This window comes from Diorhabda carinulata, chromosome 3 (assembly GCF_026250575.1).
Source record: "Diorhabda carinulata isolate Delta chromosome 3, icDioCari1.1, whole genome shotgun sequence".
Taxonomy (NCBI): domain Eukaryota; kingdom Metazoa; phylum Arthropoda; class Insecta; order Coleoptera; family Chrysomelidae; genus Diorhabda; species Diorhabda carinulata.
Window position 1 is genome coordinate 9,620,540 of NC_079462.1, and position 22,876 is coordinate 9,643,415.

At 32.8% G+C, this 22,876-nt stretch overlaps 1 long non-coding RNA gene across 1 annotated transcript in view; it reads left to right on the forward strand.

Annotated features, from left to right (window-relative positions):
- The window catches only part of LOC130891018 (uncharacterized), a 252,160-nt gene that overhangs the window by 73,776 nt on the left and 155,508 nt on the right, over positions 1-22,876 (forward strand). The window contains exon 3 of the long non-coding RNA XR_009058818.1: positions 4,906-4,937. This is a non-coding gene — a long non-coding RNA (uncharacterized LOC130891018). The remainder of the gene's footprint in view (positions 1-4,905; positions 4,938-22,876) is intronic.

The window sequence follows — 22,876 nt, forward strand, 5'->3', positions numbered from 1 at the left end:
TGATTGTTATTAATGAGTGATATATAGAATCCAAATGAAAGCGATTTTTTTGAATCAGCAAGAATTTATCATATATAATTAATTATGATTTGTTATAGCTACTAGATTTTTCACTATCTAAAATAGTGAATTTAAGATTATTGAATTTCGTGTTTATTAAATTACTGAGGCATCAACTATTCCAACAAAATATATATCTTAATCAGTACAAGCTCTTTACAAGAATCATTGTTGATTATACTCGTCCTTCACGCCTTTCACAACGTTTCCTGATCAGTTGACAGTTTGCTGATGATGCCTGTAAGCACTTCGAAATTCACTGACGCATACAAGTCTAATATCATTTGTACTCTTTATACTTGTTATTGTTGTTTCAAATGCCAACAATCTTCTACAGTATTCGAGAAATCATATAAAAAAATTAGCATTCTGTTTAACTGTTAGTGATTAAAATTTAATTAAGATTATTTTTATTCCAGGATGTTACAATACCTTTAATTCGTAATATAACCTTACTTTTCTATCATTCGAAACGAACTGTGATCATGTTTTCAACATTCTCGCCATCGTTTAAGTGGTCTTTCCTGTGACCTTTTGAGTTGATCATTTTGCTTTCTTCCAGTTTACTGTTTTCCATTCTTTTTATAAGTTTGACCCAGAATTTTCGTCACTATACCACCCACGTTTCTTTGTCCTTATTCCACTTTGCTGTCAAAAGCCTTGGTCATATCGACAAAACACATATATGCAGTTTTTTTGTATTCTAGAGATTTAGAGATCTGTATGTTTAAAGATTATAAATATCGACTTTAGGTAAAACTCAAGTAGGTACATTTATATTCCCGGTACGCTTTTTCTACTCTCCAAGGTATTTCACCTCTATATATCTTGTTCGATACTCTTAATTTCTTGATTCTAACACCCCACACCAAACGATAGCGCCTTTAAATGTTACCTTGCTCGTTTTTCTAATTTATTTTTAGGAATTTTATGGGCTGCGCTTCTCAGCCTTTGCGTCCATTCAATTTTTCAACGGAAATGGTATCGCAGCGAAGGACCACTGAATAAATTGGTTTCTACCGAGTCTCGAATGTTCCCGTTTTCCTTTTTCTGTTTTAGACCGGTCGCTATTGATAATTAAGGAAAGAAATAGTACTTTTTTCAATTTTATAGATAGCGACCAATCGAAATATACGAAATAATCTACTAATTATGAAGTAAATGATGTTTGTAGGAACAATTTTAATCCAATTCAAACGAAATTATATACTTTTTACATTCATTGATTTATTCATTCAATCATGTACTTATTAAATAAACGTAGAAGAGAGGAAAATCACTCAGTCAATTCTTTCATCTATCTTCACGTAAGTCTGATATACACCTGCCACACCAAATTGTTATAAAGGACTGCCAAATGAATCACTTGTGCAATCTCTTCTATATTACAAGTAATTTTTGATATCTACAGCTTTAGGATATGGTATTGCTATATTGTGTAGCTAGCGACGTTGTGGTTCTTCAAGTGATCTTCTCCCCAGTGTTCTGTCGTTAAAATGTTTATTGTACTCTATAACTTAATAATCCTTCTGAATCTTTATCTTCATTTTATAGTATCCTGTCTACTTTAGCATCGGCTCAATTAAAAATTTTCCCATTCCATCTCAATCCCTCGCATATAGATTGATAGTTTTTCATTATTGTTACCTTGCATGATCTAGTCATCTTTTTCTAATTTTTATCCTATTGCTCATTGATTCTCAAATTTGATGGAAGCTTGATTCATGTTTATTTTGTTATTATCCGGTAGAACATAATCCCCCTCAAAGTAACTCCCTTCTGTACTAATACAGCTATTTTTCCATTGCATCCATTGTAGCAATTCTGGAAGTCTTTTAGCTCCCTCCCTCGTCTCAGTTGTTTGGATGTCCTACACCGTTTTTTGATTTTGATGAAGATAAAGAAGTCGCAGAGCTATTAATTCGATAATTTAGGTGGCTGTGGTACCTTTTTGGTAAGTTTAAAACTACCTCAAACTTGATTCTTAGTGGAAAGAATCATTGACGTGATGCAGCAATTTGTTCACGATGCCTGTACTCTTTATCAAAGACTTGACGATCGAATACTTGATTAACGGTCGATAAAGGTGAAACGATTTCATTTTAGTCCACCATTGTTCCAAAATACTCCAAAATATCATCAGTTGACATTCGATGTTTTGGGTTGTCTGAAAGGTTTTTCTCAAGCAACAGAAATACTGTGCTTGAATCCCTTACAGAATTTGTTGCAACTTGGCAGATACAACTAGTTATTTTAAAAATTTAAATCACTACAAATCAGTTGAAATAATTTATCAAAAACAGTAATCACATCATTGATTTTGTTGTAGAGTTTTTTTCTCTTTTTATTGGATATTTTTATGGGATATATGAAGTTGTTTATCTTAATACCTCTATCTGACAAATATCTTATGATGAAATTAACCAATTCTGAATTTATAGCTCAAATATGACTTATGAATTAATATCCTGAGTAATTATCTCAGTATTCTGAAAAATATTTATCAATTTTGACGCTTTTTAACTCATTCCATTGCTATCTACCTTGGAAAAAAAATTGACCTAGCTACCAAATCATATTTATTACCAATTTTTTATTATAAAAACGTACTTTGGAATGACTCAGTTAAGTTTGAAATTGCAGTTTCTTTAGTTGTTTTATCACTTTTGTGTGCTCAAGATATTTTAAAATTAATACCTCATTGATGAGCGGAACTAAACGAGCGTAGAAGTATTTTACAACAAATACAGATATTAGTGAGATAAATGTAAGAAGTAACTTAAGCAATAAGTTTCATCCTCATGAAGTGCAATAACACCAAGCATTAAATGAAGAGGTTCCTGTTGAATGATTTCAATTTTGCGAAGCTATTATGAATGAAATTGATACGAATAATACATTTGTTAATAATAATGTTTTCCTAAGAAGCAACATTTAGACTTTAGAGGGATTTGTGAATGACAATTATTGTTGGTATTGGTCGGATAATAATCTGCATTGGATGGAAGAACGTTAAACACATTAAATGGTGATAGATATTCACAACTTTTGTATTTACGTATGGTTGCTCCGCCTTATAATGCCGCTAGGGTTAGACAATACCTGAATATTCTATTTCCATAGAGTTAAGTAGGCCGAAGAGGTTATATTAAGTAGCTGGTAAGGTCACCACAATGATCTTCATTGCCTAAAGTTTATAATTTATAAGGATTTACGTTAAACTCTCCAAGAACTAGAAGATCGAATCAGAGTCTGAAATTGTCTAAGGTCATTTATTGACAAATTAGGATACTGTCAGGCAGCCGAAGAATTTCACTACAACTGTCTTAAATAAATTGTGAATTTTCAATTATTGTTCATTCTATATTAAATAAATATTTGAATTTGTTAAATCGTAACCCCCAGCCCAGCCTGCAAACACCAATACAGAGTAAATCAAATATAGAATAAAGTTTATTTGGTACAATTTTTCATAGATCTCAATTAACTCACGAATTCGGTGCTTCGCCTATTTTGCTCTACCCTGTATGTGACAATCGAATTTGGACGGTTGAAGGCGGGTTTATAACCATGATTCTTCGTTTGCCATTGCCGTTTGCAGGTGACGTTTGACGCTAGTAGCAAATTCTACACTATATTAATAAATTTGACGTTGCTGCTGTTAACCTTAAAATTTTAATTTTATTATCCTTTTTGACTTGTGTACTGATTTTTGTTTTCGTAATCCAGTATTTATGGACTATATTGTGGAGAATAACGGGAGCATCAGGCAAAATCAAACGCAAACCAAGGTGATTGGCTTTTTTCTATTGCTACAAAAGTTGCTACGAACGGCCGAGGGGAAAAGATAAAATTATGAATGGTCTTGTGCATTTCAATGTTTTTAATTATGTAAAAGCAAAAATCAACGGCAACGGCAAACGGAAAGTCAAGTCTATGAATCTGCCTTAAGAATCCACTCTAGGGGAGGTAAGGCGATAAGGTGATACCCAATCTCAAAATGAGGGAAACTTTAGACAGAGAATACAGTAATCAAGTAGGTAGCAGGACCAATATATTTTGAATATATTTAATTATTTATATATATTTTGAAAATTCTCTGAAAGGATAACGATATTTTTGCAAAAATACTGTAATTAATTGGCTGCTCTGTTTCATAATCCTATATATGTTGAAGATGTTTACGACTATCAAGATACTGTTTTTCCGAATAAACAGTTAGGTAGAAGTGGATCTATTGAATAGTCTTCAAGATCTCTATCCTTTGGACTTATTTTTAGGAAGTATTAGGAAAAGAAAATATGAATTATATGGATTTATTGGATTAGTTGACTTCATTACTATTTAGTATTTGTACCTGTATAACTATAAATATAACCACCAAAATGAAGGTATCACCATCTAACTAAATTATGATGCCATTATATCTAAATGAAGTATTTGATAGGAGATGTTTTCAAAGTTACAGACTCGTTTTGTAGAAATTTACTTAATTTCACACATAGCTTTTACCCTTTCTTTCATGTTCTTCTGTTATCCCTTATAACCATTCATCTGGCGCCTATATAAGTTGATTTCTAATTTTATTGCCACTTTTATAAAAGTGTGGTTGTTACTTGTATATAATTTTATTGTAGTGTTTTGTGGAAATTTTTTTTATTTATGATACTTTAACTTTGTTCAGTTGAAGATAAATAATCTGTAATTTATTTCTTCATAAATCTTTTGGGTTAAATCTTTCCTAATGCTTGGTTACGTTTATAATAAATCACTAAACTTAACAAACTTAATAATTAGTTTTTTTTATCGTATGTAACACGTTCACAACTGTACATTTTGTTTCAGAATATTGTGACTGATCTTGACGAAGGAAATTGGTGAGTTAACATCAAAATTATTTTTTAGAAAGAAAACAGTTTCTACCCATTGTTACGCTTTAAAACAAGGGAAACTTTTTTGTACAACTTTTTTGATTATTTAATAAATAATCGGTCAAATATGTTAACTTCACTAATATTACTTTCATGTCTAACTAGAACATTGATGCCATTCTTCAAAGTTTGAAGGTTGAATGGTCCTTGAGACAAAACATTGGCCAAGTGTACATATTTGTAGGTATCTTGGATGTTACCGATACCGATTAATAATCACCAAAAACATCGGAAACGCTTATTGGTTGTGCGAGGAAATAATTCCATATTGTGTACTAGTCTATTCGTGGGCGAAGTAAATTACTTGTTGAAAAAATTTCTTTTTTCGCGTAATAACTTTTTTTTCTATTGATTTTCCAAAAAATTGTCAGTACAATTTTGTAGAGGATCTTATCAAGAATATTTTCCTCTATAACCTCTATAATTTTTTCAAATTTCATTCATTTAAAACGCTCCAAAGTTGTTCGGTTTCGTCAATGCTCATGATAACCCGGTCAAAACAACATGTTTACCTTATTTCTATGCTTTTTTTATTGTAAACCTATTGTCGAAAACCTAACTCAACCACCTATGAGGCGCGTTTTTTTTCTTGGTATCCCCAGTAGGCCAATTCCACAGACAACTCATGAAGTAATCTTCGACATAATTATATTATCAATCAGTTATTAGCTAGCTGTTCTATTCCACTCTTCTTCGTTGGTCAAGGCTGTGTATGTAAAGGTATGTAGAGGTTTGAGGAATGACAGGAGTTAAAGACTCATCGTTGTCGGATTCTTTATTTTCATAATGTCGGTACAGGTTTCTCCAGAACAATGGAGGCACACTGCAGAGCATTTGATGCCTGTTTTCCTACAACCACACATGCTTACACAGTTTTGGCATCCAAATGTTTCCATACTTTTTCCAGCCTCAATCTCCAGGATTATAGTATTTTCCAAGCCATGATTGGACTGTCTTGGAGAATCGTTTGTATCTCATAGTGTCTAGAGAATCGTCCTTGATGCCACCATAAAACAATGAAAAAACGTTCGCCAACGAGACGGAGCAATGGTGGATCTAATTCCTCATACAGGAATAGCGCTGTATCACCAGCTAACTCAGGATGCTTTTCCAGAATTTTTATGAATTTTAGTTTGCCCATACTATAGGCGTCTGATGTTGTGTCACATCCTGAAAAAGCATAGAGAAACAGTAAATTTTTCTCTATTAAATCTCCAAACATAAAGACTGAATGGCTATATAACTGGAATAAATCTTAAGCTTTGAAAAAAAAAAGGTTTATCAGCCGTATCATAAGATCTATAAGTGCCTATTTGAAAAAAAAAGGTTGGGAATCTTTTTTTATTTTATTAAAATACGATTTTATGTTTTTCGATATAGTAACAAGGTCCGAGTTGTTTATTCTTAACAGTTTAGTTTAGTTGCAACTTGTAAGGTGTAGTGTGCAATCTATTTTGAATTCTAATGGGATAATCGAACATTTGAAAAGACCGTCGAAACGTCAGAACATTAATTTTTGAGTGTTTTAAATCATGTACAGACAAACATTGATGTAAACGTGTTGATGACAGAGTTGAATTAGTTAGTAGTACGCTTGGTGCTGGGATGTCTGCGATTAACAGAATTAGTAAAAAAGAGAAATGTGGCGATTTTCAAACAGCTACAAGCAAACCAAAATTTCAAATAGCAAATCATTTGGAATAAAGGTTTCGAAGGAATTACATGCGCTCCTCTTTAGAAAAGAATTTCCGAGAAAAGACAAAGCTCTTATCATGGTATGAAATGATAAGGATTACCCTAAACTCGAAACACACTATGGAAAGTTTAAAAGAAATAGTTTTTGGTTGGAAAAGCATTAAATAATTATACCAAATAAGTTTTGGCATTAAAATGTTACAAATAATGTAATATTAGTTATGAATAGTGCACTTTTAAAAAATTTTCCACAACCAAGTGGCTAAATTCAAAGAATATTAAGTTCCATCTCGCTTCTGAAAAGAACTGCATCCTTTGTATTCCTTTTATAAATATAAGTTTGCTTAGGTTAGGTTTTTTAGTGTTCAGTAATATTTGATTCACCTCTCGATCCATTTATTCCGCAAATATTTTATTAATTATTGTCACCCTTCTATTGATTCACCACTAAGGATGATGAGATTCGCATTCTAGATATACAACTCGAAGCGCTAATAATCTGTGGTTTACTTTCAGTTTCCTCATCATTTCTTAACATCTACTTTTAAATCATTTATGAGTAAATCATGAAAAATTTAACAACAAAGTTCGTTGAGATTCTATCGGTTCTTCTTTTTTTTTTGCCAGAATATTTACTTATAAATATCCCGTCATCAAAAATTCAAATTTCCCAAATTTAGTCCACTGTTTCTGCTGCTCTACTCCTAGGAGTCTACACAGCTATTTACTAATAAATTATTTAGCTACCCTCCTAATCAAATATTAACCATACTGTTTTCCAGGAAATGAGTGTTATGGGCAAACCTCAATTTCATACTACAGAAATAAATTATTCTATATTACTAAAAGGGACGGTTATGGTTTATTATGGTTAACCTTATTTTCACCGAGGAAAAATTGCTTCGCACGCTAAACGAATGGATTATTCTTTTCTTGCTTTAAATCTAGTATTTAATACTAAATATTCCTTATTATTTTTTCTTATTTGCTTAACCGTAAATTCAATTAAAAGCCCTCTAGCTATTTTTAATGTATAACTGCAATCCTATGACGTTCAATTCCTTCCACAATTTTTTTATATTCAAAATTTCTATACATATATTATATTTATTGATTTTACTACAATCTCTCTTTTCGTCTGAATTTTGATCTCTAATACCAGAAGTTACTTTATCATTCAAAAACGTCTTTATTCAATAGTGTACGGATCCTTTGATAAAACTATCAGGTGCTTCAATAGAGCATTTCTTCTTTGCTGTCGTAAAATTTATCATGGACTACGAAAGGAACACGTACTTTATCCAAGATTATGATATCAATCTTGTATTTTAAAAAGTTCACGGACAATCCTCACATACTCAATTATATCAATAACCGTAGATTATTGTATCGGAAAACTATCGAAACTATTCTAACAATCGCATCTCTAGAGGTAAAAATTCTAAAGAAACTTGGTCTGTTATTAATGATTTGAGAAACAAAACGCGTTCATCAAACACTATTGACCTCGACCTAGACGAGCTTAACAATTATTTCGGGAACGTTAATAAGAATATTAGCTCTAAAATATCTCCAATTCATGATGCTCTTTCTTTTCTCGTTCCTTCTAAAAGAATCACTACAGTTTTTTCCTTAGACTTGTAAATAGATTTGAGCTAGAGCAAACGATACTCAGCATTCAAAACAAGACTTCCTGTGGCATCAATGAGTTATCAGCTAAGTTATTTTTCAAGTTTCCAGAAGTCATGATTAACATTTTTTGTTCTCTTTGAAAAAGTGCTTTTTTCTAGCTGTCTTAGAACAGCTATAATTGTTCCCCTGCACAAGGGTGGCGAGAAAAATAACATTAGTAACATTAGTAATTATAGTAGTAATAAATGCACTAATGACGCTATGTTTTCTGTTCTTAACTAAATATATACCATACTTAACAATTAATTTTATACGGCTTCAGTTTTTTGTGATTTCGCTCAAGCCTTCGATTTTGTTAATCATGAAATTCTGATGAAACAAACTACAGTATTATGACATCCGAAGTGTTCCTTTAAAATAGTTTATATATTACCTTGAATGTAGAAAACAACAGGTACAATCTAATGGTAGAGTTTGAGTAATTTGCCAGTTGGCAGGGTTCAAGTTTAGGTCCAATTATTTTTTTGGTATTCATTATTGATGTCACAGACTTACGAATTGATGGCATATTTACTTTATTTGCGGATGACATCAGTGTAACCTGGACTGATCTAGATATACAAGCTTTACATGCTACCATGGGGAAAGATCTCATCACTATTAAATCCTGGTGTGACGCGAAAAGTTTCTTGGTCTACATATTGCCCTTCAATGGTCTGTACATGTAGAGACCTTAGCGATCAAATTGTCCTCTGCTTGTTTTGCCATCAAACCTGTATCTATACAGCTCGATTCTGGTACTGCTTTAACAAATTACTATTGGTTCCTCGAATCAGATCTTTGCTATGGTTTGCCTTTCTGATGGTCTTGCACCTCTTCAAAGGCAAACCATAGCGAAAATGCGATTCGAACAGCAATCTCTTTTGCCCATTTCGAGAGTTGATAATGAGTCAGCTTGTTTGTGAGAGATAAAATAAGTGTATACGTGAATCTTGGACGGTTGCAACGCGCATTTGGTGATGGAAATATTTCACGTGCCACTCTGTTATGCTGATATAGTGAAACTCAAAGAAGTCGGATATAACTTGGGTGCTGATAGGCTCCGTTCCTCAGCTACTGTTAGAAATATTGAAAAAGGGACTCGTATGATTGAAGGATATCCAAGAAGCACCTATCAAACGATTGAGATAACTTATGATGTTAGACCTGCAACAGTATATTCAATTTTACATAATCGTCTTCGAGTTGGGTGCCACATAAACGACTTCCAAAAGGCAGGGCGAGTAGGAATCGTGTGTGAAACGTTGGAAATGTTTAATAATGGTGACTATTATATTCTGCTTCAAATTGTACCAATTAATAAAACATTCATCCATTATATGATACTCCTTCCCGCCAACAGAAGAACCGTGTGTGGATTTACGAAGTTACACCAACACCAAAGATAATTATTTGCGCAGTTCTCTTTTGTTGTACAGGATTAATGAATGCAACTGAGCTTAAGATCAACGTACACTCACAGGAAACTGGTACATCACAAAATGTTGTACTATAGCTCTTGAGTTAGTTATTCGCGGGTTAATTTTGCATCGCCATAATACATAGTTACATACGGCACACCAAACAGTTAAATTTTCATCTACCCTATTCGCCTGATTTAGTAATGTTGGTTCTGGTTATTCTCCAACTTAAATGAACCATCACGTGATCGACATTACAATACGAAGGATGTTGTGATAAATAAAGCAATACGTGAACTTCTGAGAGCATTCCAAATATTTGAGTTTAACTGGTATAACTGTAGTTTATTTAAAAATTCGACGGAGACATAAATCAATGAATTGGACAAATTCCATAAGAGCTCAAAAATGGATCGTTCCGATGTAAAATATGTTCTCCATATTTATTTATTTTAAGTTACGGCGCGCCGAGATAACATTTAAAATAGCTTGTTATTCTCAAAATATTAGATCCTCTAGTCTAGACCAGTTGTTATTAATGTAAATAACATACTTCCAGCATGGTGGAGATTAATACTTTCAAATCCAAGATATTATTTGCCTCAATAAAATCATTTTTGAACTTTACACAGCTTCAAACAATCTTCATATTTACTAAATCGATATCTACGAAATTCGTACAATTTCGTTTGTTATATAATTACCATTTGCAAATATTTCAGTTTATCATTATCTCAATATAAGTTTAACTTTTTATATCGAACCGTTGGGATTAGAATAAAAGTTACTACTAAAGGAGTGAAAAGATATTTTAGTTTTTTCATTGTTAAACTCAGAATAAGAACTCTGTTGAACAAACAATGAAATGGGTTTCAAAAAACTGAAAATTGTATAATTATCAATCTTTAGATTATTGCTTATCAGTAAAGGATAAAAGCGGCGTTGTCAAAATGCTGACATATCATAAATATATTATGCATGTGCATGCTTTATTCCGAACCTGTTCAATATGCTGGTTTACCAGGAGCTATTTAGGAAGGGCAAGTAATTTATCTATCAGCTGTGTTGTTTCTCCTTCCTTTTAAATTTTTTGTAGTTCACGTAATGAATATAACGTAAGAAATTTAAAAATGGACAGCTCTGAAAAAGGTAAGTAGACAATTAATTGAGTTCCAGTTATTTTTACACTAAATGCATCCACTAGACCTCCACGAACAGACGAGAAACTATCCTTTCGTTACAATAAACATGAATTCCATGAAATTCCACAAGAAAGTCAAATATCTTGGAATCCATTTGGATAGGAGAAAACACCTATTCACTAAAAGAAAACAGCTTGGGATCAAACTTGGACAAATATATTGTATAATTAGCTGAAGATCATAACTATCTATTGAGAATAAGAATCCAGCTGTGGAGTTCAGCGTCTATATCAAATAAATATTATCGACAGATTTGAGTCAAAAGCTATGAGGATGAAAACAACATGGTATGTGCCCAATAACATCATTGCTTTAGTAGCATCCCATTCAATTGGCCAAAAACCTGGTGTTAGAACTTGTTATCTGATGTAAACTTAAAAGATTCACCCAGTTTGACATGCTAATGCTAACTTGCACAGTTTCTTCTTTATGTCCGAAGTTTTAGCAAAGCTTCGCTAAACAATTAATCAAAAATAAATACTCATCTGGAACTGAAATGTTTTCGAGTCTGCCCCATTGCACCTTATTACTTTAATTAATGTTTCATTTCAAAATGACACTTTTCTTAATTGTCTAACAAATGCACAAATGATGCTATAGTCTCCCTCCTTAATAATGTCTACTATAACCTAAACAACCATCACTCCACTGCAACACTTTTTGTGATTTTTCTAAGGCTTTCGATTGTGTTAATCATATTGTAGTCAAAATATTGCACTACTATGATTTCCGGAGAATAGCCCTCACATGGCTTAGGTCATACCTTGATAAATAATAATAAAGTCAGCTTTTAAGGGTTGATACAACGATGTCTTCTTGCAATCCAATAGAATGTGGAGTGCCTCAAGGTTCACTACTAGGCCCTATTTGGTTACTTCTGTTTATAAACGACACCGCCTATCTAGATATCAGTGATACAATATTTCGATTTGCAGACGACATTAGTTTCTCTTGGAGCAACCTTGATCTCACTGTACTTCATAAGACCATATCTAGTGACCTAATTATCCTGAAATAATGGCGCGATTCTAATCTTCTATCTATCAACGTTTCTAAAACTAAACATATAAAAATACATTGCTGCTTTTTTATTAAATAACACCAACACTGACGTCGTTGAATGTATAAAATTCTTAGGGCTTGCTGTGGATGTGGACAATTCCTCAAAATGGAAGTTACTTATTATCGCCTTATCTAAAAATTAAGCTCCTCCTGTTTTGCGCTGAGATCAGTTTTCAAAGAACAGAAGTTATCCATTTCCTTAACATTTTATTATACTCTTATTGACTCACCGAATTGCCCTTCCCTTCTGAGGATCGTGTGGTGCGACTCAATTTGAGCGAATCTTCAAACTACAAAAGAGAGATTTTAGTTATTTACTCGAACTAAACAACAAGACTCACTGGACTTCTTTAAAAAATTAAAAATTCTGACTTTTCCTTCCTTATTCATCTTTGAATCCGTTTGCGTAATTCGTAAGCACGCTTCTCCAATTTTAAAAAGGACGTTGCATGGATATCCACTTAGAAACGCTGATCACGACCTTTCCTAGCTACTCCACGCTCAATATTTTACCATGTATAAAAAATGCCGATTGAAATCAAAACCGATATAATCTTTTCCCGCATTCCGCAATAATTTGAGGGCATATTTACTGGAAAGTGCCTTCTACTCTGTAAACGACTTCTGTTCTAATAGTAATATTTAATTCCAGGAATACTGCATACTGGTTTAATTCTGCTATGAACAATTAGAACAGTTAGACTCAATTTTTCACATATTTATTTGGCATATGTAGACATCTTTGTTTCCTTGTCTGAATATAGTTGATCCTCTACCTTTCTCTTTATAGAATATCAGTTATAAAGATAAACTTACTTTCAATACTTAGAGCTTGAGTTGGGTTTGACATTGTGTTAGGTAAAAAGAATAACTTTGAGGCATGTAAAGTTGAAAATCGACGTCTAGATCAAAAAATTCTGGCCGTTTTAAACTAAGAAGAAAAAAATCAAATTACACATTATTATTTATTACAATACGTTTAACAAAGAGGCTCGATATACATAATTTATATAATTTCTTTTCTAATCTACTGTCCGATCAAATATTCCAAATAGAATTCCGTGACGTCTGTCAATTTCAGTTTAAAAAATATTTGTTTTCCGCTAAATGAATATTTATTTAGAACGTTTTCAATGAATAGAAATAGTGTAGGGTTCGTAGGTTATATGATAATGATTTTGAACAGACTGTTCTGTATATTTGAATATGTATATAATCAGAATCAGGACGTATGAAAATTTACTTATGACCTCTTATTCATTATGAATATTTAAGGTCTTTTGAAAATTAAAACGGTACATTTAATGAAAGTCTGACAACAATATATAAATATTTTTTAGTGAAACACACTTTTGTGAAACTTTAATCTTCACATATGATATCAAATGCATTGGAGTTAGACATTTATCTCTTGGTATCTCTTGTAGGTATATTAATTTATGTCTGTGAAGTGAATTCATTATTTTTCCATCTAGTAATTTCTCTTCTCTACATGCTCATTGGTAATTTTTCAAACATTAGCTGGACGCTATATTTTTAATTTTGAAATTTGGTTCTGTTAGGAAAAAGACATCCTAGAGGAATATCATCAATTTTTGGAAATATATGATATTTTTCAGTTATCCCCATAAATAAATTCTAAGATGTCTGAAGCATTAGGAACAAAAATTCATTGCACCTTGTATAATCATGTATCAGAAAATCTTTCTGTAAAAATGTAGATATAAATGTTCCAATTAATATCACTTGCCAAAATCCAGTTGATTGGATACTTACTGCGGGCCAATTTTGTAATACGAGGATGCTTCAAATGTAAACCGTGATTTTTCCTTTTTCGTAAAAATCTCTCGGCTTGTCATGTATCCAATTGTAATCCTCCCATGTGCCCCTTTCAATGGATTAAATAAATAAAAGTCCCATATCGACAAATCGGTATAATAAAAAAGATGTTCCAGTGCTTCCCAACCCAATTCGTTCAACTCGAGATGTTCCGGTTTGGCGTTATCTTGCAACGTATGGGCTTTTACTCTCCGGAATATAGTGGTGTATTCAAATCTCATCGGTGCAAAAAAATTTCTATTTACCGCTGCAGGAGACGCATATGCATTTCAGCTGAAAATTCAGAAGTCTTGGCATCCATGGGACTGAAATTTTGCGGTAACCGAGCCGTTTATAATATTCAATACTACCTAATCAGATGCCCAATTCTTCAGCCATATCGTATACAGTACAGCTCTGACGTTGTCATCGGTTACTTTTCTGGGGTGCCGCGCATGTGGCAGGTTTGTTAACACTTCTCTGTCTTTTCGGAAAGTGGAACATCATTCATACAGTTGAGTCTTGGAGAGACTCTCACGACCAAATTGTTCCGAGTAATTTATCATAAATTTCCGCAGATTTTACACTTTTACACGGTTGGTTATAAATACACTATAAAGCGAAGTTCCGTGGTCCCGGCTGTCCCCTTCTCTTCGTAACAGATCTGTCCAACCTCCAGTGTATCCATTTTTACGACATTACATTTTTCGTGCATTTATGCAATTTATAAAATTTATACAAATTGAAAGCCACCACAAATCTTAATTATTTATTTCCCAGATGATGAATACATAAGTATTCGAAACCTCGGAAAATATATTAAAGTTAGCCCACTTTGGTGTCTCATTGCCACATTCTCAATAAGAAACTGGCTGTTGTACACGTGCATTTGAATAATCTTAATCCTTCATTTTCTTCAGTTTCAATATGTATCATTATATCCTGAGAATACATTCAAGCTTCTCACCAATATATGTTAGTTTCGTTTTAGTTATTTGTATCATCTTTAAAATACCCACACTATACCAGTGGTATCGTTTCGAGACATGATCATTACTCAACTTTAGTACTCTTATAATTTAGTCGATGTGCAAAAAGCAGCTTAGTCATCAACCACTAAGGTATCATTTTAAAATTACAATAACCGTTAAAGATTTAAAATGTATCTAATTCTTATCCCACATGTCTCAAATTAGATCACGTAAAGTTCAGTCAGATTTTTTTAGTTACTATTTTGTAGGTGAGACAGGTACTTGTGAACGCTGACCAATGAGTTAATAGGAGATGTTTAACAACGTATATATTTATTCCAACACAAATCAACACCAGAACTCCCATTCGGTTGTTATATCAGGAAATAATAGAAGAGTTTCTTTTTCTGCTAGGAATCATTGGATCTCATATTCTTTACGCCTCAGCTTACCTTCCTCATAAATTGATGTACTTTAGTCCAAATGTGTACAACTGCGTTGTTTAGCGAGATTTTAAAGCATCCAGGTGTCCACGCGGAGCTTGCGGTTAGCCTCAGAGTGGTTAATTTGACGACGTCAAAAACTCAGTTTATATTTAGGTCGTGTCAAACGAGTTTACAATATTTAATGGGCGCAATTATTTCAGAATTTGTTTTTGTCTTTCAATTTTGGCACCTAAATCTAGCTTTGCTTTTAAATGGCCCAAAGCAAAGGGATCGAGTTCATTTTTGAATTGCTTCCTTTTACAAATTACCCCCTGTGGGGCGTGGGCCTTATAGGGAAACAGGGCCTTATAGGAAAGCGGTGGGGACTCAAAATAGTTCTAACAATGTTAACAGTATGCGAAATTACTGGTCGATTTATTCCTACAACTATTTCTGTTCCACGAAACGAAACATGTTGAAATAAAGTATCAAACCAATCAACGCTCAACAAGGAATTCCTTGGTCTACTTAATATAGAATAGTAATGACGACTCGTCATTACTATTCTATAAAACGGCTTTGCTCATTGGCAGTTTTCCTTCAACAATCATTGCCACATTCTTTTGGCCCTCTTTAATTATTTATATTCTTTATTTAAACAACTGCTCCTATTAAATGATGGTATAGTGTTCGAAACGATTGTTTTGATATATATGTGTAAAATTTTGATTAACTGACCAAATAAAAAAGAAAGATAAATATTGAATAGAAGATATGGATTTGATAATTTCATTGTTAACTGTTTATTTGGATTTTAATTTGATATTGGAAAATTTTCTAATGAAACTGAATGTCCCCATTATCACGAGTTCAGCGTCTGTCCATAAAAAATTTTCAATATAAGATTGTTTATTTCCATTGCTCCATTATAATTCATATTGAATAAATTATACGAATATATAAAAGATCAATATTTTACAGCGTTTCCTATGCATAAACCGCTTTTCATTTACAATTATTTATGCACCTATTCAAACAGACCCGAACCCTTTCAGGGTTGCTAACGGAAAGGCGTGAAATCCTCTTAAACTAAATTTTAGGATGGACCGACATAAAATTGGCAAACGGTGTATGGAAAGGCCGCCATAATAAATCAAACTAAGTCATTATGTCGTTAATTTGAATATAAATGAATATCCAGACATGGTTTGATAATTTCAATACGAACGCCAAACTTTGTTTGGTCAGGCTAAATTCAGGACGAATTATAGAATGTTTGTGTAGACAACACATGTCATTACGCAATACGGATGGGTATAGGAATGTTGACGTAAGCTACAAATTTATATGTATGAGTTATGTTCCATACATTGAAAATTGTTCTTAAAAACCTATTTCAACGTTTTGAAAATTCAATTATACATCATAAATTAGATAATAATAATTATGGTATCTACAGTTACGTGACTATGAACAGAATACGTTAGCGAAACTAAGTGACCATATTCCATAACCAAGTTTAAAGTATTACAGTTGTATTATTTCTTTTAACAATTTGTTCAAAGGACATTTTTTCATAATTTTTATAACAATGCTGATTGAATTTATCAAAGGAAGTAATTAATTAATTAATTTTTCGATGCTGGGAAGTTTGTTCTACTGATATACTTTGTTTTAAATGGAACAGACCTCACTCATTTAACGAATTATTTCATAATAATGAGATCTAATCATGTATTTCAACGATATGTGATTTACAAACACTCCCACCACGCACGTGGTTTAGTTAGACACCCACTCCTCCACAAGTGGGTGCAGAATGTATTATCCTTCCGCTTCCTGTTGTTTCGAGACATCGTCGCAAACCGCGTTCGGTGTGTCGCGATTTTTCTCCTTCCTATTCTCCTAATTCTGTGGATGATTCCAGTAGGTCTAATTTACACAATACTCAATCTAAAGATTCTATTCTTATTCGAGAAGAAGATCTTCTCTAGAGCTATCAACATGGATTTCTCGCCGCTTGCTTACGAAAGTAAAGAATAACCAAATCTTCCTCTTGTTATTTTTTTTGTATACAAGGATGATTCTTTTGATCAAAACATTTTCACACATTTTAACACAAACCGCATTCAAACTCCTTTCGACTCGTTTCGAGCCAATACAAGTATGCTTACGCTCAATCCAATTTACCATACACTTGTTGTAAACCTGTAAGAGAAAACCTGTCAGTTTACTATCGTAATCGAACTATTAGCATCACTATTCGCCAGAATAGGCCCTAAATCCAAATTTGATACGTTTGATTAATGAGGTATCCTCAGCTACGTTATTGAGCAACTTTTTCTCTACTTCTATTTGAAATTGTGTTTGCAAAAAATTCAGTTCTTTTGGTAAGATGCTTTATATCCAAAAATACTAAAATATATTGAATCGATCCATAAAAAATGTTGAGAACACCATTTCCTCAACTTCTTGGAATGTTATTGTCGTTACCTGAAGTCGATGGGCGACTCGCATGAAGCAAGTATTAATTGAATACTTTGTTCATTCAAATATTTGCCTTCGTGATAAATTGGACCCCTTCTACATTTCCTACGAATTCGTAGCCGTAAATGGAAACACAAAATAACAAGCGAACTTGTTGCCAAACTTTTTTTCCCATAGTCAGTATAGCTAAAAAAACTTTTTTTTGTTAAATTCCTTAAACTTATTTCTCCTTCGCGGTCCTCTGTATTTTTTATACTAGTTTTTAGTGTAGTTTATTAATTCATTTAGTTCTGTGTTGGCGTTTGTTTTTAGGTTTTCGAATAGTTTCTCCGCTGGCGCGTTCATTGTTTCCGATACTTCTTTTTCTATTTTTTTCGGGCTCATATCGCTTTATGCTTTTGGGTTAATCTTATAATATTAGGTACCCCTTAGATTATATTCAACATTTATTAACTATAACTCTTTCAACTCTATGCTAAAATCAACTTATGTTGACTATTAATATAGTCTGCCTTCGTTGTCTAGCGATATTTCATCCTTTTGATTCTAAATTTCAATTGGTGTGCTGATAACAAGTTAGAAAATTCACTATGCAGAAGATGATACATATTGAAAATTGCATGACTGTATTTAACTTTTACTATAATTCTCTGTCTCTCTATCTACTACTCAATTAACAGAACATATTATGTATTTATCCCTTTTTGATATAATGACTGTATTCGATGTCTCAATAAGTTTCTTTGCATCTGATTACAGCAATAGCTGCTGGCATCAAACTAACGTGTTCAATACCAGTACTATCTTATTAAATATCTTTTATCAAAAAATAACTTTTCCTTAAATAAAGGAACAGTTCAAAGTGAATATTCACGCTCGTTATTTGAAACTGCACATTCCGTCAAATAACCTCATTTGATGGAACAAATAGAGAAATGAGACAACGTCTATAAAGTCCAGAATTCGAAAAGTTCTTTTTGCAGAAACAAAACCAATTTGCAACTCGTTTTGACTATTTGATGTCTTTGCATTACACGACCTCCGTCCTCTACGTTCTTCCCTTTTTTCTTACACGCCCTTAGGGCTTAGGGTTACCCGCCAACGACATTCTTTTATGTGAGTAATGATGGCAACTCGATTTGTATGGAGAATTTGATCTAGACGATATAATGAAGTTTCGGTAAATGGTTGTTGGGGTTTGTTTAGTATTTTTTAGTGTAGCGTTCTGGAAAATGATACTACACTAGATTATTGATGATGTCAACTATGATGCGTCCCTTATCTTTATTACCGTGCTTAACCCCTAAGGCAAGGAAAATTTTATATTATTGGTTTCATATAAATTTGACATTGTAACAATGTACTGCATACATTAAGGAATGTTTTCAGGAAATGTTGTATGGATGATGAAGAAAAAATGTCTTCACATACACATTACTAGAATTTTTCCATTTTTCATGACCAGAAATTTAAGTAGGTCGTTCAAATGAGGATAATATTTATACCTAGGTAAAGCTATACTATTTTGAGATACAAGAAAAGTTCAAACCTTTTTATGAATATGATTTTACTTTTGTTGAACTACTTATATTAATACCTACAGTTTTGCCATCTTTGGGGTTGCTCTTAAAAGATTGTCTTTCTTTTATTTTCTCATTCTCCTTTGTGAAACGTTGACTGCGTGTTCAAACAGAAATCACACATGGCCAAATCTGACTATTACATTATTTCTACGTAAATACGTGATCATTTACGGACTCAAGTATATTTTAATTGATCATTATGTAATGTACCATTACGCTGTAACTGTACTTTGATCTTTAACCTTAATTGCTTTCACTTATCCTGTACCTTAAAAAAACTGCGCGAATTACTTTCTTGACAAACCTTTCCTTTTTCATCATTGTTGGTGTTGGCGAATATTCGTGATTCATAAAGTGGTATGTATGTTTCATCACCTGTTACTAGTATTAAAAAAATAGGGCAAAATTAAATCTTCTCTTGCGGATCCAACACCAGTAGTCTTAATCTCTTGATAGGTGTCTCTAGTATCTTCATTGATTGCAGTACTCACTCTTATGTTTCCTATAGAACAGGGTGTACTAAGACGTGCCTAATCACTAAACGTTATCTGTCCTCTTTTTAATTCGCTATACTAGCGAAACATAGTTGCTCGTGAACGATTTCCATCACCAAAATGCAGCTGCATTCTTTGCTGCAGCTAGCTCTAGATCCTCTAATAGAATACGAGGTTTATCAAGAACAAACCAAATGTTGTATAAAATATTGTATGACGAAGAAAAACTAACCAAATAGAAGATAATACAGTACGTACAATGAATATATAACAAATGTCTACAGGGATAAAAAACACTTCAGCTGAAGAGATAATCCCTAATCATTTGAAACTAGAAGTAGTCACGATAAACGAGTCTATAAGAGAATTCTGTAGAAGCGACTACGTCAATAGATCACAAAGTGGCTTCATAAAAGGAGTGCTCATGACCACATATTCACAATTCACAACATTGAAAACTATGGGTTTTCAGAAAGTAATCCAAGATCTTCTTTTAGGAAAAGGAGAAAGGTTGCCTTGTGGGGAATGGAGTCGTTTAAGAATTGGTTCAGTAACTAGTTCCAAACTAAGGAAAAAATTTTGTAATTGTTTATAACTCCCCAGAAGTGAAAATGTTGAAATTAGACCATCTAATGGATGAATTAGTTAATAGAAATCCGGTGATAATGATGATTCTTCTTGCTGTTCTCTAAATTCTGAGTAAGCGGACTAAGACAAGAAGTATTTATTATTATTTTTCTTTCATCCATCTGTCTGTAGCAGTGATATCTCCTCAAAGGAATCATGTACCGAGCTCAGGTTTTTCTGCACTTAATTCCTGTATTGCTGTAGATGTGCCGAAATGAAAGAAATTTTAGGCAATATTAGGAAAAAATTAGTTTTCTTTAGACAGGTAAAAATTTGACGTTGCGACCTGTTGAGATCTTTATCAAAATATTACTTACTACTATTGACAAAAATGTAATATTTTAATATAAGCACATTTACAGCTATACAGGAATCAAGTGCAAAAAATCCAAGCTCGCTACAAGATTTCTGTGAGGAGATATCGCTGCTACAGAAAGACCGTCGGTGAGGAGAAAGCGCTAATACTAGTAATAAACAAAAATAATAATAATAATAGATACTTCTTGTCTTAGTCCGCTCACTCAGAATCTAAAGAACTGCTAGAAGAATATCATTATCACGGCTACTCACAATCTGAAGAAGTAATTCATCCATTAGATGATCTAATTTCAACAATTTCAATTTTACCTTATCTTTTACATGCCCCACGCAATTATTCCGCAATTTTTTAGCGACAATATACAAAACAGCATCATAAAAATAATTTTTATTCTCGCCCAAATATAATATTGCGTTGAACTCATAGTGCTAAGGAGAAGACGTAAAACTATTCTATTATGTGCTTTGGCCAAAAATTTGGCCCCTACTATATTTTCCTCGAGTAGTATACTTCTTAGTGTCTGTAGTAGGATTTTTATACAATGGTATGGGGAATTATCTAAAATAATTATGAAATTCTTTTCTAGGTTCGTCCTACGTTACTAAACCAATACTCAAATGACGTGCCGTCCATCTCCTCATGATAGTCGCCCGTTTTCTTCGACTCAAATGCCCACAAGGCGTTGGTGACAAAAAAGGTTGCTACTGCTGTTCTCCATACTGAACATCTTGGATTATTTTCTGGAAACCCATAGTGACTGTGAAAATGTGGTCATGGGCGCTCCTTTTCTGAAGCCACTTGGTGATCTATTGACGTTGTCGCTTTTTTAAAATTCTCTTATAGACTCAATAAGGTTTTGCAGCGATTATCGTTTTCAAATAATTGCGTAATTACTTCTAGTTTCAAATGTTTTGGTATTTTCTCTTCAGCTGAAGTCTTCTTTATCCCTCTAGAATTTTATTGGAATTGTCCTGCTGAATTATCTCTAAAATATCCCCATTTTTAAAAAAATGTTGCATCTTCGCTTAGTGTGACTTTATACAAGCAGCCTCGTTTTAGAGATCACGGGAACTATCCATGATAATATAAAGCGAACACTCCGATTCTAGGATGGACAGAGTATAGTTGTAACCTATATTTTTCGATATTCCTTGAATTAATTAACTGTTTTTTGCGCTATTCATCCTATGTCGCCTTCTCCCTACGCCGTTGATTCTAATATATCAAAAATCAATAAAACCTATCGATTCTCACTTCACCATTGCTTTGGTGTCCTTTATGCTTAATTTGACTTTGATATATCGAAACTGTAAATACAACTATAGATGGTCAGATATTATCATAAATGCATAGGCATTAGATGTCTCTTCGTGACAATGTAGATATTTATGAGGTTATAATATATGCGTTTACGTTGTTTTGATGCATCAACAAGTCACCGAAATGTATGGATATTGAATCAATCTCATTCTTATGAAAGTTAAATCAGTTTTATACAGGAAGTTTGTCGATAATCATTCATTAGATTATATTACATGAAACTGAAAAGATAGAAAGAATATTTCCATCAGTAATCGTAGATCTGATTTGAATCAAACAGTATTATTAACAAAAAGTTCTTTACCAACATTTACAACTATGATATGACGATTGTAGAAAGTGACTCATGCTGTAAAAAGATTTTATTTATGTAGATATTTTGATTGGCGGTCAAACGAGAAATATTCAGTAATGATTTCAGGAAGTTGTTCCAAAATCTAAATTCTTATAAATTCCCGAAAAATGTCTACTCCTATTTTCAATAATTTGACGTGTCTATTTTCAGGCTGTTCATACGTCATCAAAGTGATTAAGAGTCTAATTCGATTATGAAACATGCATGCTTTTAGTTTGGATATTTATGTAATGGTAACGACTTTATTGGCAACAACCCCAGATTAATTGATCGCTTCCTTGGATATTATCGCCAAAGCAGTTTCATATACGCTCCAATATGGATTTTATACAGCATAGATGCGACGTTGTAATAATTGACAATACATTAGATACAATGTATTTCAAATATTTGGAGAGAGCGAAGAATAAGATTTTTATTGAAAAAAAGGACATC